Consider the following 15688-nt stretch of genomic DNA (forward strand, 5'->3'; position numbering starts at 1 on the left):
AAAGTCGGAAACCGGCCCGCACCTTTAACGGATCTGTAGTCTCTGTGCAACTGACAGCTGTGTGTATCTCATTGTTGAGAAATGGACCGACAACAGAGAGGATGTGAAACTTAAGGGAGCAATTCGCACAGTCAGCTTTTCTGCAATAAGCATGATGACCTTTTTGTTTTTATTTCATTAAGAATCTTACAACTACAACAAAAACCCTCAGTAATTTGGTAAACTTGAGTGGGGGTAAAGCTGCTACGTCAGTCTAAATCAGGGGTGGGTAACTCCGGGCTTTAAGGGCGGGTGTCCTGCAGGTTTTAGATGTGTCTTTGATCCAACACAGCTGATTTAAATGGCTAAATTACCTCCTCAACAAGTGTTGAAGTTCTCCACAGGCCTGGTAATGAACTAATCATTTGATTCAGGTGTGTTGACCCAGGGTGATATCTAAAACCTGCAGGGCACCGACCCTTGAGGCCCCACCCCTGGTCTAAATGGTAATGTGACACCTGTGGGGTTTTTGTGTTTTGTTTTTGTTTTTTTGTTTTTATTATTTTAAGTCTTGTTTGACTGTCCACCCAACATAATGTCTGTTCCAACTAGTCAGATGTGCCTTAGAGGTTGTATGAGACCGTGCATGATGTCTACCTGAAAGATGCACAAACCCACTCGATTCATTTATAATAAAATGTAATCAGTCTTGATAAAAGTCACAATTGGCGACAATCGCAATCAGACTAAATTAACAAACAAAAACGGCTGAGTTCTCTATCACTTATAGTACACACCGGGAAACATAAGTAATCCCCTGGAGTGTTGCTACTTAGAGTCAAGTGTTTGTGTTAAAGACAGAAGATTAGAAGTGTCGGTCCCTGTAAATAAAGCCTTACAAAATATGGGTCTGATCTTAAAGTTTGTTTGGAGTGAACCAGACTTTGATCACCTTCACGGGACCTTAGAAGAATCTTAATAGAGATGCGTGAAAAAGTATTTTTAAAGACCTTTTTGCTTGTCAGTTCGCAATACGATTAACACTTTTGAACAAATTCAAGACTACAGCTACTTTCTGTAGCTGTGAGTGTCGAGATCACAATATGGAGTCCATTAGGAGGTGAAAAAGAATTCAAGGGTAACAGCAAGCAAGCAACAGCACTGAGATCTTTGCTCATTGTCTATGTTATTACAGGGAAAAGAAACACCACGACTGCTGCTCTCCAACAAATACTCTAGCCCTCCTCAAGCTTACAAAAGACCATCCCAATTTTCTTTAACGTTTTTCTGTGGACTGACTTTCAGTGACCTTTTGAATAGAATGTTACATTTGGAGGATTTTTTTGTTTGTTTTTTTGTTTTGTTTTTAAGTCTTGTATATCTACAGTGTAACATTATCCCAACTGTAAAGCATGGTAAAGGCTGCATTATAGTTTGGGCAGCAGTACAACTGTACAGAAGTACAATACCTAAAGCTTTGTAGAGACAGGGTAGTACGACAAGACAATCACCCAAAGCACAAAAGTATATAACCTATAGGAGAAAGTGCATGCTTTGGGATGGCCAAGGCAGACCTGACCTTAACACAACTGACATGGTGTGTTGTGACTATGTTGATGTTGTCGGATGGGAGTTATTGCTGTTAAAGAAAATTCTGTGAGTTACTGAATTAAAGATGTTCTCTACTTTTTCTACCCTGCACTGATTTCCCCAAGAGCCAACTACTTAAAAAAAACCCAAAAAAAACCCCCAATGTTCTTTTTTTTAAGAAATCAGTGCAGAAATCGTGGTGTTTCCAAAGGGTGCAGGAAATTGCAGCCAAACCTACTGATCATGTAATGTACGACTCAACAGTTGGGCTACTTCCTTAGACCTATTTTCATTCAGGTTTTGGCATTTCTAGTAAACCAATAGCCTTCTTTCCAACTAACCTGAGATCTGTGTTTGTGTGTGTGCACCTTAGTGTTAGTAAAGTCATTACATATCCTTTAGCTCAGTCTTAAATTTTTATTGTGAGTTTAATTTATGTGCATCTAGTTAATCAGCAGCTCAGTGGTGATATATTGCAGGCAGCACAACAGATGATACGAACACGCAGCTTTGCTAGCAGGCATGCAGCCACGGCCACCAGTCACTTTGTTCTTTTGGCCATTGTAAGCAAAGGACTTGGTTTTTCAGATTATCTAGAAATGTAAGTAGCACTGTCCATGTTTGAGTCCCCCCAAAAATGTAAACACAATATTCATAGCAAGCAAAAGCATTGCAAATGCTGCCTTACTGAACTTATTTTGTGTATCGCACACAGTTACACCTGCAGTGTATAACTCGCAGCTGAAGATCTAAATCTTTGCGGGCAGTAAATCTTGGACCTACACAACATTTTATAAAAGGGGAAAATAATTTCCCAGGGGAGCTGGGCAGTATTTGCTGCTTCTGTGGCACTTTGGGAAATATTGATGCCCAGTTCATGCATTTTGATATTATTTAAAATGGGCAATGCTCCTGCCTACTGTGTGTTGAGCAAGGTCTGCTGTCAGGTTCCCTCTGAGGTAAAGTTGGAGAACACTGATAAGGCTAACTGACGTCACTCCAAAGACATGAGCCAACAATGCAGCTATTTATTCCAAGCCAGATTTGGTCCCAAAGCAGGCCCCTGAGAAACGGGGGCACAAATGAAGGCAGAATTCTAAGCAAGTGTTTTCACAAAAAGAAAAAGTTTTTACAACTGTGGTGGTGCCTGTGTCACACATCATTTTACTTACAAGAATGAACACTATTGTACACCGAGGCTGTTTTCTGTGAGGATTTAGCTAGCTGGTTAATAAATGATGAATACTAATGTGTACAGCTAAAGTGGAGACAAAGCCAGGTGGACTACAAATGGAAGGAAGAGTGTATTAGAGGTCCCAGTGTCAAATGGTGTGGTGTAGCTAAGGCCCAGTTTAAGGGAAGAATGTGATTAATATAGTCAGTTACTTTACATAAAAGCAGAATGGATTTGATTTGATATACTTTTATTAGTCCCACAAGGGGAAATTTCCCCTATGAAGAAGCTATGTTTTTGTCATAGCTTCTTCATAGTGATCAGTGACACTTGGATTGTTGCACACACCATAACATCAAGGTTTTATTGGCATATAGCAGCATGGTGGAATTGAGGACAGTGCAGTCTTAGTATTTAGACAGTGGTGTTTTTCATTGCTTTGGCTTTACTCCACCAACTTGGATTTCAAGCAAAACAATGACTCTGAGGTGAACATGCTGACTTTCAGCTATCAGGATGTTCACATCCACTGTGTGAGCAGTGTGAGAAATCTCCTAAGTCATAGTTCAATTTGAAATGCATCATACATTTTTTGTTTGTTTGTTCCCAGTATGGTCCCTCTCTGGAAGGTGACAAGTATGGCCCAAATGAATGCACAGTTATGAGTAATCCTTGAGCAAAACTGACGACCAGGATCACGAAGCCCCATTCAACAGAGTACAAGGGTTCACTGACTAGTTTGAGGATGAAAGGATAACCCATTTGAACTTTATTGTTACTGTTTCTCAAATTATTGAACACCTCTACAAGATATGACATCATTTTTGACTTTGCAGATGCTGCGCTTCATTATCAACAAAACAAAATGAGGGACTATCACCACTTTAAGATACCTTGCCTTTTTTTTTTTTTTTTTTTTTTTTGGTATTTTTGTTTTTTACCTTTTAGTTTGCCAATTTGTACTAGACTGTAAATATTGTGATTCCAAAAGCAATAGAAAATATTCAGACTTTCCTTTCTACAACTGTCTAAATGCCCCATTTTAGCTGTTGAGCAAGGTTCCAGAGGATGCTCTTTAAATGGAACATGTTAAAGAGAATAATATGTTGTTTGATAGCACAGTATGCTCATAAGAAGTGTGTGTGTGTGCGTGCGTGCGTGCGTGTGTGTGTCCTGCTTTTGAAACCAGAATTGTGTTCTATTGGTGGTTTCTTGAAATGGAGCACATAGCTGTGGTTTGCAGTTTTTGGGTTGTTTATTTTTTAAATTTTCTTTTTGTCATCCCCCATTATATCTCTCTCACTCACTCACACACACCCACCACCACAATCTCTTTGACACTTCCTGCTGCTATACTTTTAAAGTAATGGCTTGCATAACATCCTCTCAAAGAGCAGCGTGTAAGATAGCCAGTAAAAGTAGTCTTCTTTCATTTGTGTGTGAGTAGGTGTGTTTGGTGTGGCACACCAGTTTGTCTGCTAGCTTTCAGGATCACTTGCATTAGATAAGCCCTATTTAAGCCATTATGGTCAATGAAAATGTTCAATTCCGCTAGCTGGTCCCAACTATACATAGAAAAGAAACTGCCACAGCTAGAAATGTGACTGACTGTGAGGTGAGAGTGGCCTGTTGGAATTCTCCACTCTGCTGCACAGCAGGCCAGGACCTGCCAAGGAATGCAAGGAAGACAGCAGGAGAGGGTTAGAGGGGGAAGAAATGAGCAGATTGAAATATGAGAGAGAAATCTGTCTGTACCCAAGCCAGATGTGGTCACTGACATATGTGGTTAGACACATCCATCCAGTTTCTTCCACTTATCCAATTCAGGGTCATAGTTGGGGTTGATGGAGACATATTTACCCTTGTTAAATCGAATGGTCAAGTGCCATAAATCAGCTTAGGTTTGACATGATCCTTTGAATCATCAATAGATCTTGTTCTAAGCCAACATGTTTACATTGTGTCAGCTGAGCAAAGGAAGTCTTTGACTTGAAGTTTTATGTTTAGAATCTACCGTAATTTAGATGCTCACTTGTCCGAAAGCCACAGATGTAAAAAGCTTTGAGAAAGCAGGAGTTTAAATCTGTTTTCTTGCATTTAAAGTTGTTAGTCAGGTGTTGAAAAGCGGTCTGTAAGCTTTTCTGGCAAGACAGAGTAGAATTCAGTTGATCTGCATTACAGGTCATCAAATATGAGAGAAGTGTGTTATGCACCATTGCTTATCCAGTCCTGCGTGCATGCATGCAGGAGCATAAACCTGTCACCTGATTGCATTTAGGCAAGTTATGTATATAAAGACAGTCCCAAAAGGTTAAAGCTGGGTATAAAGTGATCACTTTTGATGTAACATGTTTTTATAACAAGAGTTTTCCATGAAGTGCTCACTCGTCCGACATCCCTGTAAAGAAAACGTTTGACGTTGAGTGGATGTGAAAAGCTAATCTGAGATAAGCTCTGGAGCGCATTCCTAACTACACACCGTCCATATGAAAACATGGCAATGTCTAAGCTATGATTCAGTTAATTTTGTTTTCAGGTGAACACTGTAGTGGTGGATCATTCAAACGGGAATTAACTCTGCTTATTTTCTTACTGTCTGCCCACATAGCACATCCAGTAAGGGGAGCATCTATGCAGAAAATTATATTATCGGTTATGACATTACTACACTACATATAAATAGCTGAGACACTGATGACAAATTGAATTTGTGATATCAGACTGAGGATTGTTATTTCAATATGTTTCATAGAAGAGGTTTAGATGGTCCGTCTGTGTGTTTTGTCTTGTTTTTGTTAGCTTTCTAGATTTCAGTGACGTTCTAACATTTCACTAACTGGAAGACACTGACAGGTTTCTAGTGGTTGTTTACCCAGTATTTAAATTGTTATATTGCCCAGGACAGGCCTGGGATCAGCTTAGGCTTAATTAAATAATAAACCTTCTGCCTAATAAGCACAAGTAAAATCATTATTTATTTTTTACTAGTATTCAGATTTATTTCACATTGACAGCCTCCATTCTGTAACCTCTGAGGTCAAAACCTTAACCTGACGTCTCTATAGCAACACTTTCTCACAGCGCTGCTTCATGTCTGCCAAAGCTGATGACACGTGCACAGATGATGGCATTTGTTTTTCGCAAGGCTCGGTGTGTGCACACATATCTGCATATGCATGCATATGGCGCGTTCACATGTTACCAATGTTCCCTCACCCACACATCCATGCAAATGCTGAAAACTGGTAAGAGTTGTAATGATTAGAACGGCAGCTTGAATAAGTTGCTGTTTATCGGCTCTTTAATATGTGTATGCTAATCTGTAAAACAATCACATCGGTCTTAACTGCCTTTTATTGCAAAGGGATGTCTTCTAACTTCCTGTTGTCTTCGTGTTGTCCCTGCGTCCTTAAATTCCAGATTATGTCAAGACTTTTGGTCGTCTCTCTTGAGGTCTGTTTCTTGCTTCTGTTCTCTTTTTTTCTCCAGTGAACTAAGTGATCTCAGTCAGAGGTCACAGAGTATCTGTTTTGTTTTGGCTTGTGCCAGTGTGTGAGCTGCAGGGAAGGGACCTTTTCTCTGTCAGCCCTGACAGAAGGTAACTGATTTACAGTGTCCGAGAGAGCTTTTTTTGAGAGTCAATGCACAGATAGTCTTTCACACCACCCACCTGAGGGCAGCCTCACAAACAGCCACTATAAATAGAGATTGAAGCAAGCAGCTAAAAAGGGGGAAGGTGTGGGTAAAGGCTAAGACATCGACTGAATGGGATTTTATCAAACACTTTAAAAAAACAAAAAACAACTTTAACTGTAAAAAATCAGCCTGTGTGTGAGTCTCCCATATTTGTTGGTGATTGAGGGTTCTAAACATCCCTCTGTGCTAATGAGCGGGTGTGTATTGTTTTTAGAAGACGACAGACAGTGGTCTGTTGTTTACGGTGAGGCAGTGATGACGCATGGTCAAATGTAAGGCCCCTTCAGACCACACTTGGTTTGGGGAGTGCTAAAAATGTGCATACTAGTGCATTCCTTCTGTGTGTTTTAGCTGTTGCTCTTTACTTGGCACCATTTCGACCCATATCTCAAAGCAGCAGTTTGTAGTTGTCGTTAACAGTGAACATTTGTTTTTAGCAGTCCGCTGACATCATACATCATGCACTATGTTTATGTGTTGGCTCTGGGGTTAAGTCAATGCACAAGGCACAATAAAAACATAGTTGTGTAGTCAGACAGGAAGTGCCCTCTAGGACATTTGTTGGGTAGGAGGGTGCCTTGAGGGTTGCATAATAAAGTAAAACACCTGATTTAAAATCTGAGCTCTCACTGGTCTCTGTGGACTGGAAGTTGCAAGGAGGATACTAAGGAGAATAGCAACAGGATGGCAGCTATCCTGGCTCTCAAATAACTTCAGTGTAATCAATGTGGTCAGAGTACATCTGGGCAGATAAGATGCTCCTTACTGAGGACGGTGAGAAACTCTGCTGGTGATGAAGCCCCCCCGGCCGTTTTAAGACTCCGCATTCCTCGCATTCCCGGACCAGAGGATGGGTGGAGGAGAGGAAGGGTGTGTGGTTATACGAGGAGAAAGAAACTCGGAGTCAGACTCCCACTGTGGTGTTTCTGTCACTCTTATCATTCTACAGGGAGTCTCCGAAGATGTGAAAATCCTGCATTAGGAATCTGTGTGTACCATAGCCTAATCCCTTTTGCTCAAGATGTACACATTACACTTGAGGTTAACGTCACTCACTACTGGGAATTGTTTTCCCCGTGCAGTTATCTTACAAAAATAACTTGAAGCTCAGGTACTTATTTGCTTAAACAAATGAAGTCTTCCTTACATGACTAGTTAGTATCCTGATAATGTAGCTGGAAACTCGTAGCTTCTAGTAAAGAGGCCATTTCAATCAAAATTGCCAGTCTGGAATTTTTATTATTAATTGACTTGAAATTTTATTAATCTTGAGTGTTCTGCTTTCTCTTCTCATCATTTTCAGACATGGTTCTGTTTACGCTCCATTGCTTCATGTGCAATGCCGCAATAGCAAGAATTTGATGATGGGCGTCTTATTTCTGTGCTTGTAATTTAATCATATTTTTAGTTTTCTCTTCCAGCGTTAAACAGAATAAAACGATCATTGTTCTGCATTCCATTTCAGTCATACCCTTGTTTTTGTCTTGTTATAAATCCCTTTACAGCTTTCAGCACTCTTCCTCCATCAGGCTCTGCACTGTGTGCAGGGCTTACGGCACCTTTGTTGCCTTCAACACCAGAGGGGAAAACAAACGCCATTAATGTTACAGATTTGATGCTCAAATATCAGTTCTCATGAAATCAGTGATTTGACGAGGCTAGTACGGGCTCCTTTACTCAGTTAAAATGGATGTTTAAGGGGCAAAATCTGTTTGTCAGAATAGTTGCTTGGTTATTATTTAGTTAGTAGTTATTTGTCAGGTGTAGTTGTAATCTTAGTGTTCTCACTGCAATTGTTTTAAAGTGGTCTTGTTTACGTGTGCAAGAGGATGGCAGAATGTCAAAATGATATAAGCTTTTTAGTCATTTGAGTCATTTGTCCTTTTTGTCATTTGAGAGAAGAAAATGCCTGAATGCGTGTTACAGATTAAACGCGACATTATTGTCTGAATTTTCTAGTTCCTGGAAAATCACACGAGTGGTGGTGAGTTAATGAGTCCAAACTTAAGCATCATCTGTGACATTCAACCAGAGATCTGTGCTGAGTGATATCTCTGGAGTCTGCGATTAAACACGTTATTTTCGACTCTGTCCCAAAAACAAACTGGCAGCCACTGGCATTACAGTGAAGTTGTTTTGAACAATGAAAAGGCTAAGTTTGGGGTTTGCCCTTCAGCATAAACGTCATCCCTGAATCACTCCATAGTGAACCCTCTGTGCTGGTTTGGAGCTTTCTCCTAAAATCTCAAACACACGCTTGCTGTGTATCATGTGATACTTTGAGTCAAATCCAGTCAAGGAGTTAAACATTGACCATCTCTGGCCTGAGATTTTATCACTGTTAAACAGCACACTTCCTGGAACTGGTCACCCCACGTGCCTTTCTCCTGTATCTGTGTGCGGTGAGTACAAACACATTTTGTGGTGAAAAGCCAAGTCTTACCTCTTTCTATGAATTTATTCTCTGCACTTTCATAAGTATACTCATTCTTACTTGAAATGTCCGAGTCTCACACACGCTCACTGCAGTTGTTCTTCTCCTAGTAAACAGGAGAGTGTCTTAACCACAGGGGAAAAAACGGAAGTTTACCAGCTTCAGTCATTGTGTGCACTGCGTGTCATCAGTGTGGTGTTTTTGTTTGTTTTTTTTTTTTTTGTTTGTTTTTTTAGATGCTGTATATTTGTTTGCCATATTGCCTGGTTCACATCTTGGCTTCCATAGTTACAGCTCTTTGAACTGTAGACGGTGTACAGATACAGAGACCCATGCATATCACTGCTTGAGGTGTTATATACAGTACAAACAGAGGTCAGGTCAGGAAGTCTTGTTTGAAGGTTTTGAGGTACCACAGAGTTTTCTATATTTTGCCATTTTAAAAAGTGGGAAAGAATTAATAAGTCTGCTTTTTATTTATTTTACTGAATTTATTTTTTATTTTGTAACACTCCGGATTACGTCTTGAAGGGCTTACTGACTCTGTTAATTTACCATCTTTTGGGATAAATAAAATGTATCTTATTATATTGACCAATATTTTGTTTAAGCATCAAACCTTATCCTTCCACTCACAATAATTTCCCCTGTTTAAACTGATAAAACATATATTTAGAATGAGGTGAGTCATCCACTGCTGTTTTTCAGTCATAGTGTTCAAAAGATAACACATGTGCTTGTTGCTCCAAAAGTTACAAATGCCTGCCGGATGACTGTTCTTGACAGGCAGTGTGCCTTGTTGGTCAGACTGTCTCCTCGAGGACCTGGGAGCCCTGATGCTCCCAGGTCCTGGAGGAGTGGGACAGTCGTCATAGAACAGGGGTGTCAAACATAAGGACTAGGGACCAGAATCAGCCCAGAAAAGACTCCAACCCAGCCCACAAATGTTTTCATAGGTTTTACAGCTTTTCCCAGTTATAAATTCCTCCTCATGGCTATTTATAGAAACAGTTAAATAACAGAAATGGGGGTTTGTTTTTTGTTTTTACTGATATAGAAAAATCAGTTTGTGCAGTGGATTGGCAGTAAAATAATAATAATAATGGAATGATATGCCAGAACTTTTATAATTTATAATCTATTATAATTTAAGCCCAAAGAGTCGTGCTTACAGTGCTTTTATTTCACAGTGTGTGTCTGTTTACAGAAACCGACACACACTGTTGAAATTAACCTTCTTAAACTACACATTTACTCTGTGAAATAACTTCCTCACATTGACTGATGGGGAGTTTCACCTGTCTGGCACTTCAGCTCAAAGTAGGCTGTGAGTAGACCAGGGTGTTAAATGAGTTTGACATTCCTGTCATAGATGGAGGCGGCAGAGGAAAGGATTGTAAGAAAAGGACAGTTAAGAGGGTCAGTAAGGAAGTTTTGGTTTCAGTGCTCAGCCTTTTCTGTTTTATATCACGTTGCAGGTCAGCTGGGCCATGGAGGTAACACCAGGTTGACAGACTTGTTAATGGTATAATTTCTCACCTACAGGACCAGTCTCGTTCTGTTTCCGTTTTTCTGTATTAAATCCCTTTTTATATTTCCTGTTTATCTACCATCACCTAAACATCTTTTTTTTTTTAATTAATTATTTATTTATTTATTTTTTTACTTTCTCGGTCCACAAAAACAACTACAGAAATGAGTAACAACATTCAGTGCTTTCCCCTCACCCTGACACTTTGTTCTTTTTCTTTATCAGATGCAGTGTCCCAGAAGCTATCCAGATCCCCCCAGCCAGGAGCTGAGCCACAGGAAATAAGTGACTTCAGGAAACTGGTAATACATGTGCATGTAAACATGCTGTATCTTGTAATTCCTTGACCTATTTTACCTGTGATTCTGCTGCTGTGTGCATGTGGAAGAGGAGGAATAGCGCTCAGTCTTAGCTGGAATCTGGGCGAGTAGGCCTCGTCCTGACAGGCGGGGAATGTGTGGAAGCCAGCCAGCATACCTTACTTCCCTGTTAGAGATCAGTGTTACACCATCTTGGTACACTCACTGCTTTTGGTTTATGATCCTTTATATCCTCCTTTCTGGGCTTTATTACTGTGGATCTTGTCTGGACAGTACAACAAAATCGAAGTCGTGCGTTGTTTATTTTCATGTCACTGCAGCTAGGTGTGGTGTTACTGCCCCCCCCCCCCCCCCCCCCTTTGCTTCTCACTTGACTTTCGTTAATGTTGTAAAATCATTTAAGGTGCCGCTGGCCTTGGCAGTCATTTCCTTTCTGTACAACCTTCAGCCAGGCTTGAGACTGTTTATGTAATATTGTCCTCAGTGCAGGAAGTGGTGGCTCTGTGAGCTGATCTGTAAGTCTTTTTTTTAAGAACACACATGATGATTTGATGAACAGCATATAAAATTAACAGTTGCTGACATGCAGTGCACTCAGCATTAGTGGTTTCATTTTATCAGTCCAGCCCTGACTGTTTTGTTTCTGTCCTCGCTCATGCCTTCATTTCCTTTTACAAGTAGACTGAGATGAAGCAGTTTGACAAACTTCTTTCAAAAAGTCTAAAATAAGTGGTCAGAAATTAGTCCTAAAGTCAACCTTCTCAAAAGTTCTCCACTGAGAATCAGCAGATTTGTGATGGTGCTTGCTAGTCCAGGTGATAAATGGGAATAAAATGCAGTGTTTCTCACACACAGGCAGGTTGCCTACGTTTGTTAACTGCCTGATAAGTAGCTGTGGCAGATAGTTTCAGCATTTTTAATCTAATTTCAATCTGTCAGAACAATTCTCAGTTTACTAGTGAACCTCTCAAGTCCTCTTGGTCTTATTTTGGCTCTTCCCATCTTGTCTGCTCCCTACTGCCTGGTTCCCTGGCTGTTATAGTGGCCCTGGAAATTGTGCAGCTGCTTCTTCGGATACGATCTTATTCCAGGGTCAGACATCCTTCTGCTCTGGAGATCCACTGTGAACTGGCAGGCCACTCTAAGCAGGAGAATAACTGGCTCACGTGCCTCTATACCAGGCTGCACTTGAACACAGCTCCCAGCTGTAGTTCAAGTGGTGGTGGGGTTCATCCACAGGGTTGGACTCCCTGGAGAAGCATCTGACTTTTTCGCAGGGATTTGTTTGCTCTAAGTATGTGGTAAATGAAACATTTGCAGAAGAGCAATTCAAAAACTGTTTTAATTAGTAATTCACTTCATGAAGCCTGCTTGTGTCCCCTTTCGCAGCGCACATGTTGTACATACACATGTATGGATATGAACACAGCCCAGGTACAAACACAGTCTAAATCTGCGGGTGTGCAATGATGTGTGCTAGCTGCGAATGCTGACAGAGTAAACACTGGGTTAACATCCTTCTCCTCTCAATCACAGCACTGCATAACTAGGGCTTTACAGGTGCAGTTTTGACATCTGTCTGCTTAATAACCACATTTCATACGGTTGGTGTCTGTGGCCAGTAATCACCAGTAATTGGTACGGTCGCCTCCTACCTGCACTCCGTTTCTCCCCTCCCCCTCATCCTTCACTCCCACTCAAATGTGGAAAAATAGCTCAATCCAATTACTCATGCTGTGTTACTTCTCCATATCTTTCCACTAACACGACTGTATTGGAGGGTTTCCATGTTTCATCAGAAGTCAGTTGAGGGTCAGTCTGTGCTGACCTTTTTGTTTTTCACAGAAATGACCTCAAGTGTTCGCATTCTTGCTTCAAATATTAACATCAGTGTGGCTATAACCCTATAACACACAATCCTAGGAAGCCCAGCCCTTAAGCTTATTCTTAGGAGTGTGTTTGCTTGGCATTATCGTTATGGCATTGACCTTTCTCCCCGTGGTATTACAGAGGTTGCATATAATTAGACTTGTGTGTGTGATTTTTATCTGGACAATAGGACGAGAACTTCTGTATTTATCTAATTATAGATGGGTGGAAAGACACAGTGCCCTCGCATGCTACATGATGTTTTCTGTCACCGCAACGTGTGTGTGTGTGTGTGTGTGTGTGTGTGTGTGTGTGTGTGGTTAGCATTAGCTTGAGTTCTGTATTAATAGACGCCAAAAAGGATGCAGATGAGCGAGTGTAGAGTCGAGCCGCCCAGACAAACAGATGGATGCATAAACTGAAGAGGCGGGCATCAGCGTGTCATTTACCGGATCTAAGTGTTCCCAGCAACCCAGTCACCTCTACAGTGAAATGATAGCTGGAGCCAAGAAATGTCTTCCATTTCCAGGCTTGTGTGAGTTTCATTCATTGCCAGTGTGTGGCTCTTTGTTTATGAGGGAGATAAATGGCTGGGAGACGAGTGCTGAAAACTCAGCTCTGTTTGTGTGTGCCATCCCTGCTACATTTCACAGCAGCTTAGTGTTATATTTGTCTATTTCTTTCCACTGTTTTCACAAAATAATCAGTTGCTGCAGTCCTGTGGAGGCTATGTGACAGGCTGGGGTTTTCTTCAAGTCTATTTTCGGGCTTTTCCCTGTGAAAGGATCTTGTTGCAGTCAATTGTTCTTCTGACAGTCACCTGAACCGCAGTAAGCTGTGTTGTTTTGTCGATAAATTTGTTGTTTCATTGAATTCTGTGAGACAAAGTGACCCGACGATTGTACATTTGGCCTGTCATAAATAGAGCTGAAGCAAATGGCCTTCCCAGGGGGCTGTGGTGGAGCTGTCTGTGGGTGGAGGGAGACGCAAAACAAGAATCCTGGGTAAGATAAGAGAAGGCCACATGCAGGTGCTGTAAAAGCAGTGGGAGGTTAGTTTTTTTTTTTTTTTTTTTTTTTTTTTTTGTAGGTTTGTCTGTTTATTTGCCATATTTATTAACACAGGCGGCAATTACAGCATCGACACCTTAATGCTGAAGTTTGGAGCGTTTCATTCTGTGTGAGGTAGCACTTGTCTTATATTTTCTATAGCTAGTCCAGAAGATGCATAGCAGCATAACGATTTATAAATAAATCTCGGGTATACGGCTACACATCTAAAACTAAATCCAAGCCCTTATTGGATAAAGTGGAGACATGACCATGTGAATTTCATTTACAGTGGCAACTGTGAGAAGATGTACTTTCAAGGAAGGTAAGTGTTGTAATCAGTAGGAATAAATTGATCCCAAGTGATATAAATAAGGTGGCCAACATGCTCACTCCCTCATATCATAGCTGTTCATTGTTTCCTCTTTGTCAGAGTTTCCGAGGAAAGCTTTCTCTGTTCTTTTCAAAAACAGAAGCTGTTGTGTCAAATCGAACAAAGGCTAATCCTTATGTCACCCTCACAGAGCAGCTTGTAGAACAGCTAACTACAAAATGGGAAGAATTAGCCGGGCCACCTCCAGTATGTCGTCTATGATTTAATGGATGGTGATTCCAAAGAAAGTCAGACTTTCAGGCTTCTGTTATGCAAATTGGTTTAAAGAAAAGAAATAAGGAAGTAGCTTGCTATAAAGTATTCAAAACATACTTGATTCCTGTTTTAATGACATCGTGTGTATTTAAGAAAGAGAACCTAAACATTTTCCATGAGTATACTTTGTCTGTGTAAAGTTTTCTGTAAGAGAAGGGGACAAGAGGTGTAGTAGTTTGTCTAGATATGCTTGCGATTAATTTTTTTTTCATTTCCTCTTTCACAGAATTAGATGGGCAAGGCTAACTCTGTATATAGGGGTTTATTTCCCCTCTAGGGCTTCCTTTTGCCTTTTGCGTTAGTATCAGAACTTGCTTTGAATAGTCGTATGTGGTCGTGTTCAGAGTTTGCATAGATCTTTAGCTTTTCAACAAAGGTATGGTTAGCACCAGCTATGTTTGGGTATGTTTGTTTGCATGTCTCACATGAAAGCTGGATTTCCAGTGTTGTATTTAAAGTATCTCTTACAAAGCAATTTATTTACATATGCTGATGACCCCGGTGTGCGCGTGTGAAAGCTACTGAAGGTGTGAGAAAGCCGCCTGAGGCTGCACATCCCACACAGCAAAATATGGCTAGCACTGTGTGACGACGATGCCCCCCTTCAGCCTGTGTTTTTTACTGCTCAGTATGTGTTTGTTGGTCTGCGAGGCCAAGCTGGCAGGGCAAGGGCAACACAAGGGCAGTGTTTGTGCAGGGCACGGGACTAGCCTTGGTGGCACACACGTACACATACAAACATGCGCGCACACACTTGGCAAAAACAGAGGCTTATTGTGGACTTCAGGCCCAGTTTGGTCCACCCACTACAGTCACACATTGTGTCACATTTTGCATTTTATCTCTGCCTTTTATCTCTTTTTATCTCATTGTCTATCACGGATTGGTCTGTTTTTTGTTTTTGTCTCTCTCCCCCCCCCCCCCCCTTTTTTTTTTTTTTTTTTTTTTTGGAGTCTTTTAGTGAACTCATGAACTTAACATTCCCATTTATTTTCTACTGCACCTGTTTCCCTTTTTAATTCATCATCTTTTCTCCTCTCTTTTCCAGCCATCTCAGAACTGACTGCTTCTCAGACCCTCCTGAATAGTCTTTAACATTCCCTCTTTTTTGCTCTCAGCCCTGAAGTCTGACAGTATAGTCACAGAGATCTGTGCTGGCGCTGCTTGTATTTATATCTGTACGTAACTTGTGTCTGTCCTTATTTGTCTCGTGCCTGAGAAGTGAATCAGGCTCTGTGGGACATCACACTTGCACATCAGACGAGCTCACCCGCTATTCTGTCACCTGCCTCCTCACAGACACAGACTGTGATGAAGCTAAAAAGGTGAACACTTATTCAGCGTTTCAAAATCTTCACTATGCTGGTTTCATTTGTAGTAATTATTGCTTAATGCTT

General features: G+C 40.9%; 1 protein-coding gene across 1 annotated transcript in view; it reads left to right on the forward strand.

The window, feature by feature from the left end:
• pik3cb (phosphatidylinositol-4,5-bisphosphate 3-kinase, catalytic subunit beta) overlaps window positions 1–15688 on the forward strand; it is a 48082-nt gene that overhangs the window by 796 nt on the left and 31598 nt on the right. Inside the window, exon 2 of the mRNA XM_085429117.1 lies at window positions 10630–10706. The gene's annotated coding sequence lies outside the window, so the exon portion shown is untranslated. The remainder of the gene's footprint in view (window positions 1–10629; window positions 10707–15688) is intronic.

The sequence above is a fragment of the Rhamphochromis longiceps genome, linkage group LG14, assembly GCF_057381845.1.
Source record: "Rhamphochromis longiceps isolate RC_006_pf linkage group LG14, R_longiceps_female_GT1.1, whole genome shotgun sequence".
NCBI classification, from domain to species: Eukaryota; Metazoa; Chordata; class Actinopteri; order Cichliformes; family Cichlidae; genus Rhamphochromis; species Rhamphochromis longiceps.